Genomic DNA, 20,380 nt, shown 5'->3' on the forward strand with positions numbered 1-20,380 from the left:
TGAGTGTCTGGGGTCTTAAAGGCTTGAAGTTAAGCAAACAGCCATCTAGCAGAGAAGCATCAATGCCACATGGAAGAAGCACACCAGCCTCTGTGATCATGAAGTACTGACAGGACCGGTTATCAGGCACTAGAAGACCAAAAACAAAAAAGTATTGGTGAGAATAAGGGGGTTGGGGTAGAAGCCTAAAACCCATCTGTAGACAATGGGATGCCCCCTCACAGAAGGGTCGCATGGAAGGGATTGCTCAATCAGGGTGAACTATAGCACCAATGAAACACAATATTCCTCTGGTTCCTTGTGGCTTCCAAACCATCCACTATCATATTCCCAATTCTGCCTCTAACTATGGGCTAGGCCAGAGTATGTACACAGGTACAGGTAAGAGCTCAGGGCACATGGAATCCAGGTCGGATAAACCCCTTAGGAATAGCAATGGGAGTAGTGATGCCAAGAGGGTAGAGGGAAGGTGGGGAGATGCGAGGGGAAGAAAATGCAGGGGAAGAGACAGTGGGAGGGGTAAAATGAAATTAATAATAATTTATCAAGGGGTCACAAGGGTGAGAGGTCAGGATGAGGATAAAAAGAGGAGCTGATACCAGGGGCTCAAATAGAATGTAAATGTTTAGAAAGTAATGATGGCAACATATGTACAAATATGCTTGATAAAATTGATGGATAGATTGTTCTAAGTGCTGTAAAATCCCCCAATTAAATGATTATTTAAAAAATGAAGGCCAGTGTCTAACTGAAAAAGATCATTAATTTCTCATTTGCAAATTTATATTAAAGCTAAAGAAAATGAACACAAGTCCATGAGAACCAAAATATGACCTGGAATGTATCCTGCCTGTACCTAGAGACAGTTAAAGAACAGATATGATACATTAATATTAATTAGCCAAGACTTGGATAGTTGTGGGATAAAATCAATAATAACACTCTTGTTAGGGGGAAAAAAAGTATTAAAAAGACAAGAGCAAGAAGCAAACCAAAATGGATGCCAGAGAGATCATGAAACTCGCCCTCGAGTGCAGAGTGGCTAAAGAAACCATGAGGAACTAACAGAGCCAGTCAACCTCAAAGGCAGCTCAAGGAGCAACAAGCAGCCATCTAAATGAGGTGTCAACTCAGCCCACAGGCAAGAAGCACATCAACATCCATGATCTAAGGATTGTAAATTATATAATCCAAGTCTGAAGGAGGGAACAGAATCAGAACTTAAATTGTGAGATTCTAGCATGCAGAAGAATATGAATGATAGTGGAAACCCATAATACATTTGCAGAATCTCGACAGAATACGCCTCTGGTGATTCCCCTCTAACCATAACAGAAAGATGGGAATAACCTGATTATCAGGTAGAGAGTATTGGAGCGATGACTATATACTATTGTAAGGAGGTTTGGTTTTGCACATCAGATTTACCCAAGCCAGTGTGCCACCTGATTTCTCAATTGCTGTTTAAAGTGTAAAATAGTCAACACTTCACTTTGAAAACTAATGTTAAGACTGACCCAAGACATGGTACTTTCATCTCCTCATTGTATATGAAAGCTACACAATATGGATATAAGGAGGCCTAACAAATAGTTAATGCATTGGAAGTATGATAATGGGGAAGTATATTGAAATTTTTCTGTTAAGAATGTTTGTTCTTTGGTGATTAAGGAAAATATATAGTGCAGAATTATTGAGAGCGAAGGTATGACCAAAATAGTGATTAGTCAAAGAAGATAACTGAGATAAAGGGTTTCAAAAATAATTTTGCATGTACACTTGATATTTTGATAGGTCCAATTATGACCCAAATTTAACTAATTAATTATTCTCCTAACAGATCTTTGACTCAAAAATATAATTTTTATTTAATAAGTTAGCCCTATGGTGCTTTTCATGTTAGGTGACTTTGACTTGGTGCTGATGCATAATGACTCCTTGTACAACTAAACAGAAAAATTAATAAATAAAATAAATAAAATTAAACATATAATCTTAAGAAAACCCTTGCAAAATGTTTGATATTTAGTTGACCAAAGACAGGGATTTCAAACAAAGTTCAACACATTCAAGAATTCTACAAAATGAGGAACTATTCTACCCTAATTACCAATTACTTGTCTAATGAGACTTTTTCTAAACGGCTTTTATCTCTCAAAGTTATGTGAGAAAGGTCCAATATTATGATTCACATAGTTATCATGTTTTTAAGCATCTCTTACCTATATAAATCTAAAAGCATTTTCACAATGTATACAATTTCCATCTTTATTCCATGATTATTTTGCATATTTAAAATATATCTAGTTTCTAGAAACAAAGGGGCAAAAATATTAAATTAAGAATGTATTTATAAACCTGGGAATAACTTTTGTATTCTTCAAGATTCTTCATCTTTGGGATTAATTCAACAATAATCTACTTTTCGTAAACTACCATCTATTTAGGTAGCTGTTAACTCGGATGTGCAAGGACCCTCAGTACTTAGCAGTGGAGGCCTCCCACAGAATATGATATTATATAATGCAGTCGATTTTGTGATGGGATCTGCTAGGAGCAGACAAGTCACTGTGGGAAGATTAGGATGAATAGCAACTCCTTACTCAAGTAACAACACCACTTTGAGGATGTGGCCTATTTGATTTGTGAATAGATGCTATAGAGAGCTTCTTTATATCTTTCTCCTGGGTTTGAATTTTGCATCTTGTACATTGACTTCTGGTTCTTTGGATTTGAGCCTATGACCTGTCCCATTGTCTGCCAATAGCAGGAAGAATCAGTGGTCTGCCAGTTGACACACCACTTGACCTCTGCAGCCATAATCTGGACGGGCCAACATCCACCAGCCTGTGAGCTTCCTGCTCTGTCCTCTTGCTTCCTTGTTCATTAACTCGGTCATTGGTTTGTCTTCTTGCTTCCTAGCCCATCAGACCCTGAAACTACAAGAATCAGTAGAAGCCTTCAGCTGAACATCTGACTCACTAAATTAAACTGAACTGGATTTATCGTCTACTACAATCATGTCAGCCATTTTCTTGATATAAATCTACAGATATAATTATATATAGATATAATCCTTGATTCAGAACCCAGTATAATAGTAGAAAAAAAACACATTTTACTGGGGGCTCTTACAGGTCTTCTCACAATCCATACATATATTCATTGTGTCAAGCACATCTGTACATATGTTGCCATCATCATTTTCAAAACATTTCCCTTCTACTTGAGTCCTTGGTTTCAGCTCACCCCCCAACCCCCTCAATAGTGGCATTTTCATTTCATGCTCAGAATAATTAGTTCCTTACTCTCAGGGGCACTCTAGTTATGGCCATTTGGGATATTTCAAGCTGCTGGGGACACCAACATATCCTCAGCCATGAACTCACAAGCTTCTATAATTTGGAAAGAGTAGAAAAACAAACAAAAAGGGAACACAAATAAATAAACAAAAGCCGATCCCTTTGCTGTCACAGTGGAATCTCTTGCTCCAACATTCCCAGCTGCTACTGAGTCAATTCTGACTCGTGGCCACCTTTGTGCTTCAAATAAAACTGTCTTCTAGAGAGTTTTAGTGGCAGATCTTTTTAGAGGAACTAACTCTCTGAACCATTCCATTCTCCTCTTGGTTTATATGCACCGACCACTTCTCGAATAGTAGGTTAACGATCTGCACCTTCCATCAACATCCACTTCTACAGAGCTGCAAATAGTTCTGAATCAATACACAGATCTGGCCTGTTCTCACTTTCTTTTTCAAGGTTCAAATCCATTGACAGTCTTAGCTAAGTTACCAACACAATGCATATTGGTCTGATGATTACAATGGTTTATATATTTTCCTTCATAAGACTTAGGAAGAAAAAGAGGACCTGATGCAAAGGGCTTAAGTGGAGAGCAAATGCTTTGAGAATGATTAGGGCAGGGAATGTATGGATGTGCTTTATACAATTGATGTATGTATATGTATGGATTGTGATAAGAGTTGTATGAGTCCCTAATAAAATGTAAAAAAAGAAAAGAGGAGAAAAAAATGATTAGGGCAAAGAATGTACGGATGTGCTTTATACAATTGATCTATGTATATGTATGAACTGTGATAAGAGTTGTATGAGCCCTTAATAAACTGTTAAAAAATATGCTTGAAACAATTGATGTTATAAGAGCTGTGAGAACCCCCAATAAAATTATTTACAATTTTTTTAACCTAAAAAAAAAAGACTTAGGAATCACAGCTTTTACATGTTGTGAGTCTGTAAATTTAGTGTAATGAAAGATACCCAATTGTTCTCACTCTTTACTTTGGCTTTTATTCTTATTTCACTGAATTCAGTACTAAAAGCAAAAAATATATAATAAAAAAGTTAAGAGTTTTTGTTATTGGAATGTATTCTGCCAAATTGCTTGCTGGCCTAAAACTTTTATTTTAAATTCATTTGTGTGGCTTTGTGGGAATTCAGTTATGGTGTACATCTGTGGTTGGAAATACATTTGCTTTTATCCCACAGTTCACTTAAATTGGGCTCAAATTCATTCTTTACTCACAGCAGCACAGTATGTGTACTTTTCTTCCTCCAGGTGGTGAAATATATCATTGATTTTGGCAGAAATTTTAAAATGCAACAGTGAATACTTAAATGCATACTTAAATAAACCTCACTTGAATGTATAATCTGTAAGCCTAAATAACTGTGATAATTTGGAATAAGCAAATGTAAGCTGTCTAATACATGTAAAGGAAGAGAAGCCGCTACCATAGATGGAAGCATAGTGAACCGGAGCAGTTCAATTTCATAACAGAATGACATTGGAAATGGTCTCTGTGGGCTGACACAATTTGAGTTGTATGTGGGGTAAGGTGATGACTCCTCAATTTTCATCATCTTGAAAATTATATTTGTCTATTGAATGCCCATATATTTCTAGTTACGTATTTGAGCTGCTTCCATGAAAGATTATAGTCTTGGGAAAACCAATGGGAAGTTCTACTGGATTGTATAGGGTCCTATGAGTCAAAATCTACTCTGCACAAGCACAGTCTCCTAGGTCTCCACCCAGGCTACTTCCCTCATATTGTTGGATTCTGCATACTTTTCTTCTTTCTATCCCCACTGATTGGGAACCAGAATCTTAGTAATCAGAAAGTTTTGAAAACTCCTTTGGTATGTCCCAGTTTTCAACAATTTGTTAATGAATTCAAAATACACCCTCTATGTAATCAACTCCAATTGATTAGTCAAATTTTAAATCAATTCCTTTAAAAAAATCATTTTATTGGGGGATTTTACAATTCTTATCACTATTCATCCATCCATTGTGTCAAGCACATATGTACACTTCTTGCCATCATAATTCTCAAAACATTTGCCTTCTACTTGACACTTAATATCTGCTGCTCATTTCCCCCCTCCCTCCCCACTCCCCCCTACCTCATGAAACCTTCATAATTCATAAATCATTATTATTTTGTCATATGTTACACTGTTGGACATTTCCCCCAGCCCTCTTCTCTGCTGTCCACCCCCCCAGCGAGGAGGCTATACGTAGATTCTTGTAATCAGTTCCCCATTTCTACGCCACATTCTCTCCACCCTCCAGGCATCGCCACTCTCACCACTGGTCCTAAAGGAGTCATCTGCCCTGGATTACCTTTGTTTCCAGGTGCTATCTGTATCAATGTACATCCTCTGGTCTAGCCAGATTTGTAAGGTAGAATTGAGATCATGATAGTAGGGGGGTGGGGTTAGGGTTAGGGTTTTTAATAAGTAGAGGAAAGTTATATGTTTCATCATTGCTACACTGCACCCTGACTGGCTCATCTCCTCCCCACAACCCTTCAGTAAGGGGGTGTCCGGTAGGCTGTCAGTGGGCTTTGAGTCTCCACTCTGCACTCACACATTTACAATGATATGACTTTTTGTTCCTTGATGCTTGATACCTGGTCCCTTCGACAGCTCATGGTCACACAGGCTGGTGTGTTTCTTCCATGTGGGCGTTGTTGCTTCTGAACTAGATGGCTACTTGTTTATCTTCAAGTCTTTAAGCTGGGAAACAATTGCTTCTTTTTTGATAGCTGGGAAACATCTGCTTTCTTTACCACATTTGCTTATGCACACGTTTGTCTTCATTGATCATATCAGAAAGGTGGGCACCCACTGATATGATTTTTAGTTCTTTGATGTCTGATAACTGGTCCCTTCTACACTTCATGGTCAGACAGGCTGTTGTGCTTCTACCATGTGAGCTTTATTCTCAGCTAGATGGCTATTTGTTTATCTTCAAATCTTTAAGACCCCAGACGCAATATCTTTTGGTAGCCGGGCACCATCAGCTTTCTTCTCCTTATTTGCTTATGCAAACATTTTTCTTCAGCAATTGTGTTGGGAAGGTGTCCATCCTGTAATGCCAATTTAATAGAACAATGTTTTCTTGCATTGAGTAAGTGCTTGAGTGGAGGCCCAATGTCCATCTGCTGCCTTAATACTAAACCTATAATTATATGAACATAGATCTGTTTCCCCACACTATTATATAAATATATTTATATATGTACATTCCAGTCTTTAGACCTCTGTAAATACCCTTTGTCACCTAGTTCTTTCCTCCATTTCATTTTATTTTCCTCTTGTCCCACTACCATGCTCAGCCTTCATTTGAGTTTCAGTAATTTCTCTTGGTTACCTTGCCCTTGCTGAATCCCTACCAGTCCTCTCACACTCTCCTTGCCACTGATTTGGATCACTTGTTGCTCCCCTGTCCCTGGGTTGGTCAGCACCACCTCCTTAGCCCCCTTTCCCCTCTCCCGTGTCCCCCCTGGAACCATTGGTCCCGTTGTTTTCTCCTCCAGATTATTCATCCAGTCTCTTATCTAGATAGATCTATAGAGATAATAATATGCACCAAAAATCAAGTCATAGAAAGATAGGTGATGAGTGAGAACACAGGTATGACAACAAAAAAGGAAACTAATTACCCATAGAAGAATAAATTAATTAAAAGAAAAAAAAAATAGAAAGAAAGGAAATAGATCAAGGTCAGATTTTTAATCTCTAGGTGTGTCCTTCAGTCAGGTCAAATGGGGTACCATGCTTTGGCCACACTGTCTGTCCTTTGTATTCCCTCACGGGCTCCCTACTCTGCTTCCAAGGTTGCTCTGTCGCACTCTTTAGTGGTTTGCCTCGGTGTCACAGGGTCAGTCAGGTCCAGTCTCAACACTGAGTCTCCACTGTTGTCCCCCCTTAATATCCTGGCCATCAAGGGACGGCGGGTCTCACAGTGGGATCAGCCATATTGTCCACTCTGTCCATTGGCTGTTCAGAGCAGAGATATAGTCCTTCAGTCCTGATGGGCCAGGGTATGGTCCACTCTCTCTTCCTCCCCCTTCATTTGTTCCAATGTGCTCTGATGAGGCATGCCCCTCTCCTCTAGCTGCAGCTTCAGTGCCTTCTTCTCAAAGTAAATTCTTCTGGGGTTGGGGGGCGGTTGTCCACATAGCTGGTATGGGGGCTGAGCCCTCAGGCCCCTCTCTTGGATTCCCACTCCTTGCTGGCGCACTGCATTTGTCTAGCACTGGCTTTATATCTGGTCCCTCTTTCCCTGTGGAGACACAAACAATACCCTGCCTTTGGGTGGGTCAGTGCCCTATTCCCCCATCACACATTGTTTTCCTCCTTTTTTATCTTTCCCCTTTCCTCCCTCCACCCACTTTTAAGTTGGCTACCATATGTATCCCTGGATTTGTTCTGGCCCCTGCCATACTACCTGGACCTCACTCCTGGAGTGTTTGTATACAGTAGCTTTTCCTGTGCCCCTTTTCCACTTACCTTTCTGCTCTCTCATATATATATATATATATATATATAAACTTACCTCAGCGGACTCATGTTATACTTGGCCTTTTGTGCTTGGCATATTTCACTTAGCATAATTTCCTCCCGTTCTTCCCATGCGGAGATATGCTTCATGTCTTCATCACTGCTTTTTAGCGATGCATAGCACTCAATTGTATGTATGTACCACAGTTTTTTAATCCATTTGTCTGTTGATGGAAATTTGGGCTGTTTCCAACTCCTTGTGTTTGTGAACTGTGCCATAATGAACATTGGAGCACAGATGTCTGGCCATGGTTTGCTTCATACTTCTGGGTATATGCCCAGTAGGGGGATTGCTGGGTCCTTTGGTAGCTCAATTTCTATCTGATTTAGATATTGCCATATTGATTTCCATAGTGGCTGTACATACCTAAAGGTTCACCAGCAGTGGATGAGAGTTCCTATCTCACCACAGCCCCTCCAACACTTGTTTCTTTCTGACTTTTTGAATTGGGCTATCTTTGAGGGTGTTAGCTGGTATCTCATAGTTGTTTTGGTTTACATTTGTCTTATGGCTAATGATCAGGAATATTTTCTAATATGTTTATAAGCCATTTGGATTTCAGACTCTGTGAAATGTCTGTTCATGTCCTTTGCCCACCTCCTCAGTGAACAATTAGTTTTTCTCTTATTGTAAGCTTTCAAAGTATTGTAGATTTTAGTAATAAGGCCTTTGTTTGATGTGTCATTGCTAAAGATGTTTTCCCAGTCTGTGGGCTCTCTTATTACTCTCTTGGTGAATTCTTTGATGTACACAGGTGTCTTATCTTCAGTATATCCCACTTGTCTATTTGTGATTCCTCTGTATTTGTATCCTTCCCTATTTCTAATAGCCTATGTATTCCCTGTGCCAAGGTTCTCAGATTTGTCCCAATTCCCTCAATGATTGCCTTAATTGTTTGGAGTTTTATCTAAAGGTCTGTGATCCAACTTGAGTTTATCCTTGTACATGGAGTGAGGTAAGGGTCTTGCTTTATTTTCTGCAGGTAGATACCCATTTTTTTCAGCACCATTTATTGAAGATTGTATCTACTTCCCATTAAATATTTGGGGCCCTTATCAAAGATCAGTTGCCTGTATGCTGATGTTTATATTTCTGGGTCTTCAGTTCTTGTCCATTGGTCTGAATATCTGTCATTATGCCAGCACCACACTGTTTTGACTACCGTTGCCATATAGTACGTGCTAAAATCAGGTAGAGCAAGCCCTCCCACTTTGTCCTTCTTCTTGAGGAGTTCTCTGTTAATTCTGGGCTTCCCCCTCCACATGAAGTTGCTAATCTGTTTTTCCAATTCTTTGAAAGATGATGGTATTTGTATCGGGATAGCATTGAATTTTTATAGTGCCTTGGGCAGAACTGACATCTTTACTATATTTAGTCTGCCATTCCATGAGCATGGAATATTCTTCCATTTGTTGAGGTCACTGTTGATTTCTTGAAGTAGGGTTTTATAATTTTCCTCATACAAATCTTACAAATGAAGTCAGGTATATCCCGAGATATTTCTATTTGTGTTTGGCTATTATAAAGGGCACTGCCTTTCTAATCATCTCTTCTGTGGTCTTGTCTGAATTGTAGAGCAGTCCAACAGGCTTCTTTTTGTTGATTTTGTATCCTGCCACTCTGCCATATTCCACTATTGCTTCCAACATTCTGCTTGTGGAGTTTAAGGGATCTTCAATATTTAGAATTATATCATCTGCAAATAATTATATTTTCACCTCTTCCTTTCCCAGCTGAATACCTTTAATATCTTTACTTTGTTTTATGTTGTTAGCTAGGACCTCCAGTACGATGTTAAATAGGAGTGTGGATAAGGGGCATCCTTGTCTGGTTCCATTTTTCAGTGAAATTGTTTTAGTCTTTTCTCTATTAACTACTCCATTAATTGATGGTTTTTCATATATGGCTTGTGTAATATTGAGAAATTTTCCTTCTATTCCTATCTTCTTAAGTGTCTGAATCAGGAATACGTGTTGGATATTGTCGAATGCTTTTTCCGCATATATCGATATTATCATGTGGTTCTTATCATTTTTCCTGACAATGTGGTGAATAATGCTGATGGTCTTTCGTATGTTGAACCATCCCTGCATCCCTGGTATGAATTCTAATTGGGCATGGTGAGTTATTTTTTTAATATGCTTTTGTATTCTATTGGCCAGTATTTTGTTAAGGATTTTTGCATCAATGTTCATTAGGGATATTGGTCTATAGTTCTAGATTCTTAGGGCATCTTTGCCTGCTTTTAGTATCAAAGTTATAGTAGCTTCATAGAGAGAGTGGGAAGTTTTCCGTCATTTTCTACGTTCTGGAAGAGTTTGTATAGGATTAGTGTTAGTTCTTACCTGAATGCTTAGTAGAAATTTCCTGTGAAGCCATCTGGAACACAGGATTATTTTGTTGGTAATCCCTTGATTACATTGTCTATTTCTTCTGCTGCTATGGGTTTGTTGAGGTTGTTGACATCCATCTGGGATAATCTAGGGAGGGATTGAGTATCCAAATATTTGTCCATGTCTTCAAAATTGTTGAATTCGTTTGAATATAGACCTTCATAGTGCTGTGTAATTATTCTTTGGATTTCATTGGGGTCCAGTTCCATCCCTCATCCTTGAAAATGTCGTTTGTTCCTTCCTTTCACTCACACACACACAACTAATATGCATAGAGTTAAAAAACGTGAAAACAATAAAAAAGAAAGAAAACAGCTATAAAGGAGAACTAAATCTGCTGAGGCTTTCATAGGAAATAGAGAAGAGCTAGAAGAGGAGAAGAGAATAAAACGTGAAAGGACAACTCAAAGAAAGAAAAAAAATGAGGGAATTTTAAAAATAGTTAAAAAAAAATAGCTGACCCCGTGCTTTGCTGCATGTAACACTGACTCATCCTGTGTGCAGCACTGTCTTCAGGGTGAGCCTGCCCACTGGGAGCACAGGGTTGCCCTAGGCAGTGTTGGGGTGTGGGAACCAGCAGTGGCATGTGAGAGGAATGAATGGGAGCCAAGAGAATCATACAAATAGAGAGAGAAGCAAAGAGAACAAAGACAGAAAGAGGAAAGAAAAATGGAGAATAAAAAGAAAGAAAAGAAAAAAACCAATTGTTTCACTAATATTGGCTGTGATGGTAAAGAGGGAGGAGAGAGAGAAGGAGGAAATAAAGAATAAACAAATAGGTGATCCCTGGTTGCATGAATGTGGGGCCAGAGGGGTTTAGACCCTGCCCCACAATGGCAGTGCGGTGTGTCTTTTAATGCCGGAACCCAGTGGTGCTGGGCAGAATTGCCCTAGTTGAGGAGATCACCTTAGAGGTCTGACAGAGGTTTCCTCAGCTGCGCAGTAGGGTGTAGATCTTTGTCCCAGCTGCCTTGTGTGGTGTACAACACTCCCATGGAGGGCAGGCTGGTGTTTCTCCTGCTATTTGGGTTGATTTACCCTAAGTGGAGGGTAGTGACCTGGAAACCAGTAGTGGCATATGATAGGAGAGAGTGGGAGAGAAGAGGAGAAAGAGGAAAATGAAAAAAAAGGGGGGGGGAAGAAGAAAGAGAGAATAAAAACCCAGCACAAACCTCAGCTCAATGAAACTGACTGCGGTGGGAAAGCTAGAACAGGTTGTGAATAGATAGAAAAGAAATATAGAAGTAGGTAAGGAGATAACTGAGATTTGATCACCTGTTCGTGAGGATGGAGGAATTCCAGTTCTTCCTTGAGGTAGCGGGGTGGTGTACCTGTTTGATGTAGGGTTCCACAGATGCTGTGTGGAATTGCTCCAAAGGCAAGATCATACCCATGGCCAGGCGTCAGTCCAGTGCTGGAGTTCGCTGGTGTACCTGCCTAGTGCTGTATGTAGCACTGCCGCAGGGGTGGAGGACAGGGGCTGGGGTGTTCCCACAGCCCCGACTAGGGCCCCAGGACAGGCAGGGTTTCTCTGGTTATATGTAGAATCACTGAGAGGGAAGCTGGGCTTATTGTCCTATCTAGTCTGCTGGTGCTTACTATTACAGAGGATTTTAATTTTAATTTTTATCCCCCTGGCCAGCTAGAATAAAATCAAATGAAATCCTCTCCCAGTCTCTGGGCTGCAGTGCAGCTCAGAGCGTTTTAAAGCTGACACTTGCTACAGTGGGTCTTTGTTATACAAAAAGCCACCAGGCCCTGTAGCTGAGTTCTGGCATTCCTTAGCTAGGTTTCTTCTTATGCTAATTTATATTATGGACCTCCCGCCTATGTGCTCCTTGGAGCTGAGCAACCAGACTTGGATTTGAGTTTTAAACCAATAATATATATTTCACCCTTTTTTTCCCCCAAAATTATGCTTGTGATGTGCTCCAATTTGGGGACTGTCCGGCTGACCACTGAGGGGGAGATCCAGCTTATCAGGGAGGATGTTTCTTTCTCAGCCAATTGGAACTAAGTTTGCTTCCTGGATTGCTGACTTTCCACCTATTTTCTCCCACACCGCAATCTTCCTATGGTAATAATATATATTTTTTTATTTTCTACTCTAAATTATGGCTAAAAACCATCACTCCCATAGCCGTGAGCTCTAGACAGCCAACCGCATGGAGAGCTTCGGAGTGGGGTTCCCCTGTGTCTGGGATTCTGTCCCCTCTCAGGCATTCGCCTACAGAAATTGCTGCTCCCAGCAAGGGCGCAGCAGGTGCCTGTGGGCTCACCAAAACTAAAGCACTTTAGAGCGTTCTTGGTTTGCTTTGTGAGTGGAAATACCACACAAAAAGGGGTTCAGGAGAGACCCTGGTACCCTAGTTCTAATTTCAGGACTTCATCTCCCCATATCCTTCGCCTTACCTCCCAATTTTCTGGTCTAGCAGCAGGAGCTCTGGACATGTGAGTCCTGTCAGGTCGCCATGTTCCCCCAAGCTTAGTCAATTCTTTTTAAAAATTAAAATGTGACCTAAGAGAAATTAACTAATGTTAAAAATAACCGTAAAATTATCCATGTTGTTTGTTACCTAGATAATTATCTGTGCAATGAAGGGTTTACTTTATTACTATTTAGTTTCAGTAGAATTCAATAGTGTTTTTACTACATCTATTTTTGACCCACAGAGATAATGTTAATGTAATTGAATAGTTACATTGATATTATTAATAGATTAAGTGTTTCATCATTATACTTACTAATAAACATTTTCCCCTGTAAAGGGCCTACATGAGCAAAACTACATTTTGACAATTTTTATATATTAATTCCTTTCCTAAGTGATCTAATAATATACAATTGCTAAAACGTATAATTGTCAAAAATTTGGAAAGAGTTCTAATTAGTTTTCAAGTAGGGATTTATTGAGTAGTCAAATAATTACCAAATATGGGACTATTATTCTGGTACATCCCATAGTAGAAATGTTTAGTCTGTTTGAAATTGTTATCTTAAAAACATGCAGGCTCACTCTTCAAGATTTTGAAAATCAAAACATTAAAAGAATCCAAATTTGGAAAAATAAATATCATTAAGAATGAAAGGTCTTATTCAGTTTAATATTGTTAAACAAATGCTTATTTTGGATTTGAAAAGCAAATTGATTTAAAATGAAAAATTAGTGAGAATGGGTAGTTGGGAATGTGGAAAATCAAATTTAATCTACTTGATAAACTGAACTACTTTCCTACCCTGTTCTTAGTACAAACTGTATCTATGTTTCTAGATATTAAAAAACACACACATATAGAGAGAGTGGCTTCAAAAATTTATGATAAAATGAACTTAAAAGAGAACGAAATGTTTCCATACACCTTTTGTTTCCACCTCTAATATACTCCTGTGAATAAAACATAAGTACCCCAAACCCACTATCATCAAGTTAATTTTAACCTATAATGATCATATCTAGACTTTCTAAGGTTTTGTATATATTTACAGAAGCTGAAAACCTTATCTTTCTCCCTAAGAGTGTCTTGTGGGTTCAAAGCACCAATCTTGCAGGTGCCTTCAGGTAAGCATTATACTGCTAAGCTAACAACAAGTTTGGGGTTCAAAACCATGAGCTTTTCTGAGAGAGAAAAGTGAGGCCATGTACTCCCGAGCCTTAGCACTACGAACCAGAGTTGACATGATGACAGGGGGTTAATATAGACAGAGAAGTTGGATATAAAGATACGTAGATAGACAATAGAGAGAACAGTGTGGATAAGTAGAGATGTAGTTATCAATGTGGGATTATATATAGGTATAAGATATTATACATATAAGATATCAATACAAATACTGATATAGAGATCTACTCTAGGAATATGTAGGGGCCATTTCTACTGCCTGAAATGAAGACTGGAGTGATAGTCAGAGAAAGCAGTTAGAAAAGCAAGCGAGAGACGGTCCAGATGTCAGTCTTCACAGCTAGACCCTAAGGTTTTACGGTCCATCAAAAGGTTTTAGACCTGACTGTGAGTCTATGATAGGTGAGGAGCTAGAAACGAATGTCTTCATAAATGGTGAGTGAGTTCAAGTTGTGAATAATTAATTAGGAGTCAGAGAACTGCTATTCAGCTGGCTCAGTGTGCTGCCTGGGGCACTTTTAGAGTGCACCCAAGTGCCCACAAAAAACTGAAAACATAAGGTTCAACAACCCAGGGTGGTGGATTCAGAATATAAAATATGTTGAGAAAATTCCAAGTCAAAATTCAATGTCTTCAAGAAAATCAGACCTAGTCTAGGAAACCTGATACTACGAGCAATGGTAAAATATTCCCCAAGGACAATTCCTCATTTTAAGTTATAGCTGAATGACAGAGTGGGGAAAACAACTAAACATCCCCCCAAATTCTCCTTTACCTCCAAATATAGAGTCACACAAATCCAGCTATTAGCAAACTGCTATGAGAAATGAGATCAATTCACTGTAAATGGGATAAGTGGCAGACAAGAAACAGAAGAATCGGTAGTGCCCCCAAAACACAAGCTGCTAGACCAATGTTGAAGGGGCCATAAATTCTCTGCAACGTAATTAAAGACATGAAAGGGAAATACAAACTATAAAGAAAATAAATTTCATTATGGAAAAAAGTTTAAATGAAAAGAGAGCCAAAAACCTTCGGAAAAAAAGATATGTAATCCCTGAAATTATGACTTCAGTCAGTGCTGTGAGTGCTAGGCTAGACTGTAGTAGATGATAGCACATGATGTGTATGCACATAGCAGATAATGTGTACACTGATAGCAGATAATGTGTACACACACAGCAGATAATGTATACACTGATAGCAGATAATGCGGACACACATAGCAGATAATGTGTACACACATGCAAGGTGGTAATGAAAATGTCCAAATTCACACTGTTGAGTCCTTTGAGACTCATCGCAGCTCTATGGGACACAGTAGAACTGCCCCCTGTGGGTTTTCAAGATTGTAACTCTTTATGAGAATAGAAAACCTCATCTTTCTCCTGAGTAACAGTTGGTGGTTCTTGTGGTTAGTGACCTAATATTTTACCACTATACTACCAGGCTCCTTGAAATACTCTCATGATCAATAGGGGTAAGGCCATCTTGCCCCTAGGCCTTCTACTTTACATCTAGGCAGATCTAGAGAATATTTAGGCTCTATAATGTATACCTTAAGGCAACAGATGTCTTCAAGTTCATCAGTTATTGCCAAGAGGAAGTGATGTTTTCGCTAAACAGTTCCATTCTTCTGTAGACAGATCAGCCTGTACCATGATGCTCTGTAATTAAATCCAGACTTCCACAGAACTAGTTGACCAAAAGGAGTCTTCTTTAAACATTCTCTGTCCCAACAGAGAAGGAGACCTGGTGTTACGGCGGGATCGTAATTGGCTACTAACCCTTAGGTCAGCTAGTTTAAACTCGCAACTGCTTTGCAGAAGAAAGACAAGACTATCTACTCTCATAAATATTTGGTTTCAGAAGTCCCAAGAAGCAGTTCTACCTTGTCTTATAGGAGTTAAGGGCAACTCTAATAGAAAAAAAAGAGATCAAGAGTGAATCTTGCACTGTAGGACCAGAACCATGTCTTGGTAGACATTCTAACCTCATTATGGGACCAAAGGGACAAATTGCCACCAAATCGCATATGATGTTCCCAGAAGGCCTTAATTTGAGAAGGACATGGGCCTCAACTGACCTTGGCCCCTTATCCCAGTACTTTTGAATAATGCCCTTGCACTCCCCGAAGTATCTAAGAATGGCCAATATATTATATGATTATCTTACTTAAATGACTTACATTCATGATCCAAGTCTGCTTTTCCATTATTTTCAGGTAACATCTTATCTCTTTCCCTCAATAACCCACAGGGACATATTTACAATCTGACTATGTCTGCAGTAGCAAATATTACCCAGGTTCTTGCTAGAATCTCTCAGATATCTGTAATATCTCTCCAGCAAGTTTTCCTTCATCCATCCTTACACTCTTTACCACATTCTGAACAGAGTGATCCTGTTGGAAATAGCATTACTTTTCTGCCCACATATCTAAAATAGTTCCCCATTTCAATCAGAGTAGTAACCAGCTTTCTAACAGTGTCTCAAACCCTTGCAGGACTTTCTGATTTATCTTTCTCTTTTCCTTTTTTATTCAGCACTGGTCACACTGGCATGGCACCTTCAACCCCTTAAGTGGCTATTTCTTATACTTATATTGCATTGCTCAGATATCCACACATCCATCTCCTACCGACCTCAAGTCTCTGGATAATAAGTTTCCAGTGAGGCTTATGCATCAATAAAAATAATGATAACTCTCTTAAACATTGCAAGATATAGACAAAAATTAGAGAAGATTATGCTTAACTTAGTCAACCTTACAAAGATAAATATTTAATATCACCATTATTATAGGGAAAGACAAAGAGGAAGAAGTGTGGTTTGCTCAACAGTAGATAAGACTGATGACTACGTCCTAAGAGAAGACACTGGCAGATGTGGAGACATGGAGAGGGGAGAGATGGAAAGAAGGGACACAAAACGGAGGATTTAACAAAATACTGTGTCAATTTCATTTCTTGGGCTGTGTGATGTTTCTTTAAACTTCACTCATTGAAATATTCTACTTTTTAAGAATGTACTTAATGCAAAGCATTGAAAATTGCAGAAGGAATTAAAGAATCTTAGCTTATATAAAGGCACCTCAAAAGTTCACAGAAAAAAAATCCATTGTCTTCTCATTCCAATTTTCATGAACTTTTTGATGCCTGCTCATATTCTATGTAAAATACACAACTACATGTCTCTAAAGTGCCTTTCTATTTAACTGTCTTTTTCCTAGTACTGTTTATATGATCTATCATATTAAATCCAGTTACTTTGAAATGTGTAGATTTATAATTTTGTATCAATTATCTTAAGCATTTCTTTAAACTTCCCCTCCCCGCCACACATACAAAAACACTCTTAATCCTTATCTCTCAAAACTAAATAATGGCTTGAGTGGCTTTAAAAAAAAGAGGAAGAAATTTTAAATTGAGATGGATTTGGAGTGTTTAATGACAAACAAGTTCATCTAAAACAAACAAACAAAAATATTTTAAATTCAAGGTGTGTAGTACATATACATACATACATATATTCAATTGGTATCATTGCCTTATTTTTCTTTATTCTTGATTATTTACTACAGTAAACCAAAGACTCCTCGCCCTATCAGCTCTCTCTCATAAGAGCCCTACTTATATGCAGAGTAGAGTAGAGCTCTGCTGCATGGAGTCTTAATGATAGATTTTTTTTTAAACATTTTATTAGGGGCTGATACAACTCTTATCACAGTCCATACATATACATATATCAATTGTATGAAGCACATCTGTACATTCTTTTCCCTAATCATTTTCTTTTTTTTCTCCTCTTTTCTTTTTTTACATTTTATTAGGGACTCATGCAACTCTTATCACAATCCATACATGTACATACATCAATTGTATAAAGCACATCCATACATTCCCCGCCCCAATCATTCTCAAAGCATATACTGTCCACTTAAGCCCTTTGCATCAGGCCCTCTTTTTTTTTCCCCTACCTCCCCGCTCCCCCCTCCCTCATGTTCCCTTGGTAATTTATACATCGTTATTTCGTCATATCTTGCCCTATCCGGAGTCTCCTTTCCACCCCTTCTCTGCTGTCCCTCTCCCAGGGAGGAGGTCACATGTGGATCCTTGTAATCAGTTCCCCCTTTCCAACCCACTCATTGCTTTTTGAAAATATATCATCCAGTCTCTATGGTAATGTAATTTTCTGGCAGTAGTTAAATGCACATGTCAGCAGTTGGAAATCACCAATAGCCATCAGGAAAAAGACTGGAATTTCTACTTCCCTACATAGTTACGGTCTAGGAAACCCATTGGGGGAAGCTATAAGACAGCATTGACTCAATGGCTGTGAGTTGAGTTCAGTGTTTTGTTGATTGTTAAAGCAAGGTTGCTGAAGCTGAACCAAGCAGACAAGAATACTTAGGCCCACCTAGTTATTGCCCAAGACACTCACTAGCATTTACGTTGTGATCACAAGGTATTTAAAAAGACTTTATTTAACGCCCTTTACATTCTCTATAAGAACCATCTGATAATTGTATATTTTCTTAAAAGTACAATATTATTAGTCAAAGTGAATCCTTGACTAAAATAAAATGACATTATGTATTATCACTTACAGGTTCAGGTCTTATCATATGATGGTAATCATGCTGAAATTCATTCATGCATGATTAAAGGCACCCCTGATGGTCTAGGAGCTATGCATTGGGTGGGTGATCTGCATGACTGACCGCTGTAAATGATCAGCAGGTCTGAAAACAAAAGGATGAATACAAGGAAGAAAAGGGTAGTGGGGTCATAGGGCATTAATCCACCCAAGGGGAGGGTATTGTTTATATCTCCACAGGGAAAGTGGGACCAGACTTCAACCCAGTGTCGCAAGGTGTGAACGCAATATCCCGGTGTGGAGGAGGGAACCGGTGGAGAGGTCTGGGAGGCTGGCCCCAGCACCATAAATTAAGTGGATTCCTGCTCCTCCCCCGAAAAGAATTTTTTCCAAAGGACGACATTGACTCTGCAGCTCTGGGAGATGGACATATTTGATCAGAGCACACGGGAGCAGATGAAGGGGCAGGAGGAGAGAGTGGAGCACAGCCTGGCCCACCAGGCCGTGATGATGATGTTCCTGAGTAGAGCAGCCAGTCCACAGAGAGAACAACATGGCTGGCCCCACTATGAGACATGATGCCCCTCAGTGACTAAGGGCGATACAGGGGACAGCACCAGAGACACAGTGTGGGAATTGCACCTGACCTGATCCCACCACACCGAGGCAAATCACTGTGGGAGTGCAGCGGAACAGCAAGGGAATGGAGTGGCAAGGTCCCCAGGGAATGCTGAAAGTGGACTTCGGGGCCAGGGCGTGGTGCCCCAACAGACTGGACTGGAAAACGCTCCTAAGGGCCAGCAAACGATCCCTGAACTAACTACAAGCTTTTCTCTTGTGAACTGTTTTATTCTGTTCTTTGTCAGTGGTTTGTTTTTGTTGTTTTGTTGTCTGGTTGTATACTGTTGCTTTGTTTTCCTCTGTCTAGTTTTCGTGCATGTTAGTGACTCCACAGGTCTGTCTGAATAGGACAGGCTGGATGAACTAGCTGGAGGAAAAACAACGGGACCGACAGTTTTGGGGGGACTTGGGGTGGGGGGTAGGGGGGGTAAGGAAGTGGTGTTAACAAACCCAGGGACAAGGGAAAAACATGGACCCCAAATGGTAGAGAAGGGGGAGTGGCAGGCCTGGTGGGAAATGATCAAGGGTAAGGTTGCTTAGAGAAGAGGTATACTCTAGCCCAGGTGGCGATGAAGCATGGTAGTAGGGCAGGAGGAAAGTCAAGGGAGATGGAGGAAAGAGCTAGGAGTCAAAGGGCATTCATGGTGGTCTAGACAAAGACATGTACATGCAAATATATATAGGAGGATGGGGAAATAGATCTATGTGTCTATATTTATAGGTCAAGTATTAAGGTGGCGGAAGGACCTTGGGCCTCTGCTCAAACACTCCCTCTATGCATGAATACCTTCTTTTATTAAATTGGAACTCTCTGATGCTCACTCTCCCGACACAACGGCTGGAGCCAAAGTGTGTGAACAAGTAAATGTGGTGAAGAAAGCTGATGGTGCCCGGCTATCAAAAGAGATAGTGACTGGGGTCTTAAAGGCTTGAAGATAAACAAGCGGCCATCTAGCTCAGAAGCAACAAAGTCCACATGGAAGAACACACCAGCCTGAGTGAGCGAGTGGTCCCAAAGGGATCAGTTACCAGGCATCAAAGAACAAAAAATCATATCATTGACTGCACACCTCCATGATAGGATCGCTGAAGACAAATGGGTGCATAAGCAAATGTGGTGAAGAAAGCTGATGGTGCCCGGCTATCAAAAGAGATAGTGTCTGGGGTCTTAAAGGCTTGAAGGTGAACAAGCGGCCATCTAGCTCAGAAGCAAATAAACCCACATGGAAGAAGCACACCGGCCAGTGTGATCACGAGGTGCCCAAGGGACC

The sequence above is a fragment of the Tenrec ecaudatus genome, chromosome 3 (genome assembly GCF_050624435.1).
Source record: "Tenrec ecaudatus isolate mTenEca1 chromosome 3, mTenEca1.hap1, whole genome shotgun sequence".
NCBI classification, from domain to species: domain Eukaryota; kingdom Metazoa; phylum Chordata; class Mammalia; order Afrosoricida; family Tenrecidae; genus Tenrec; species Tenrec ecaudatus.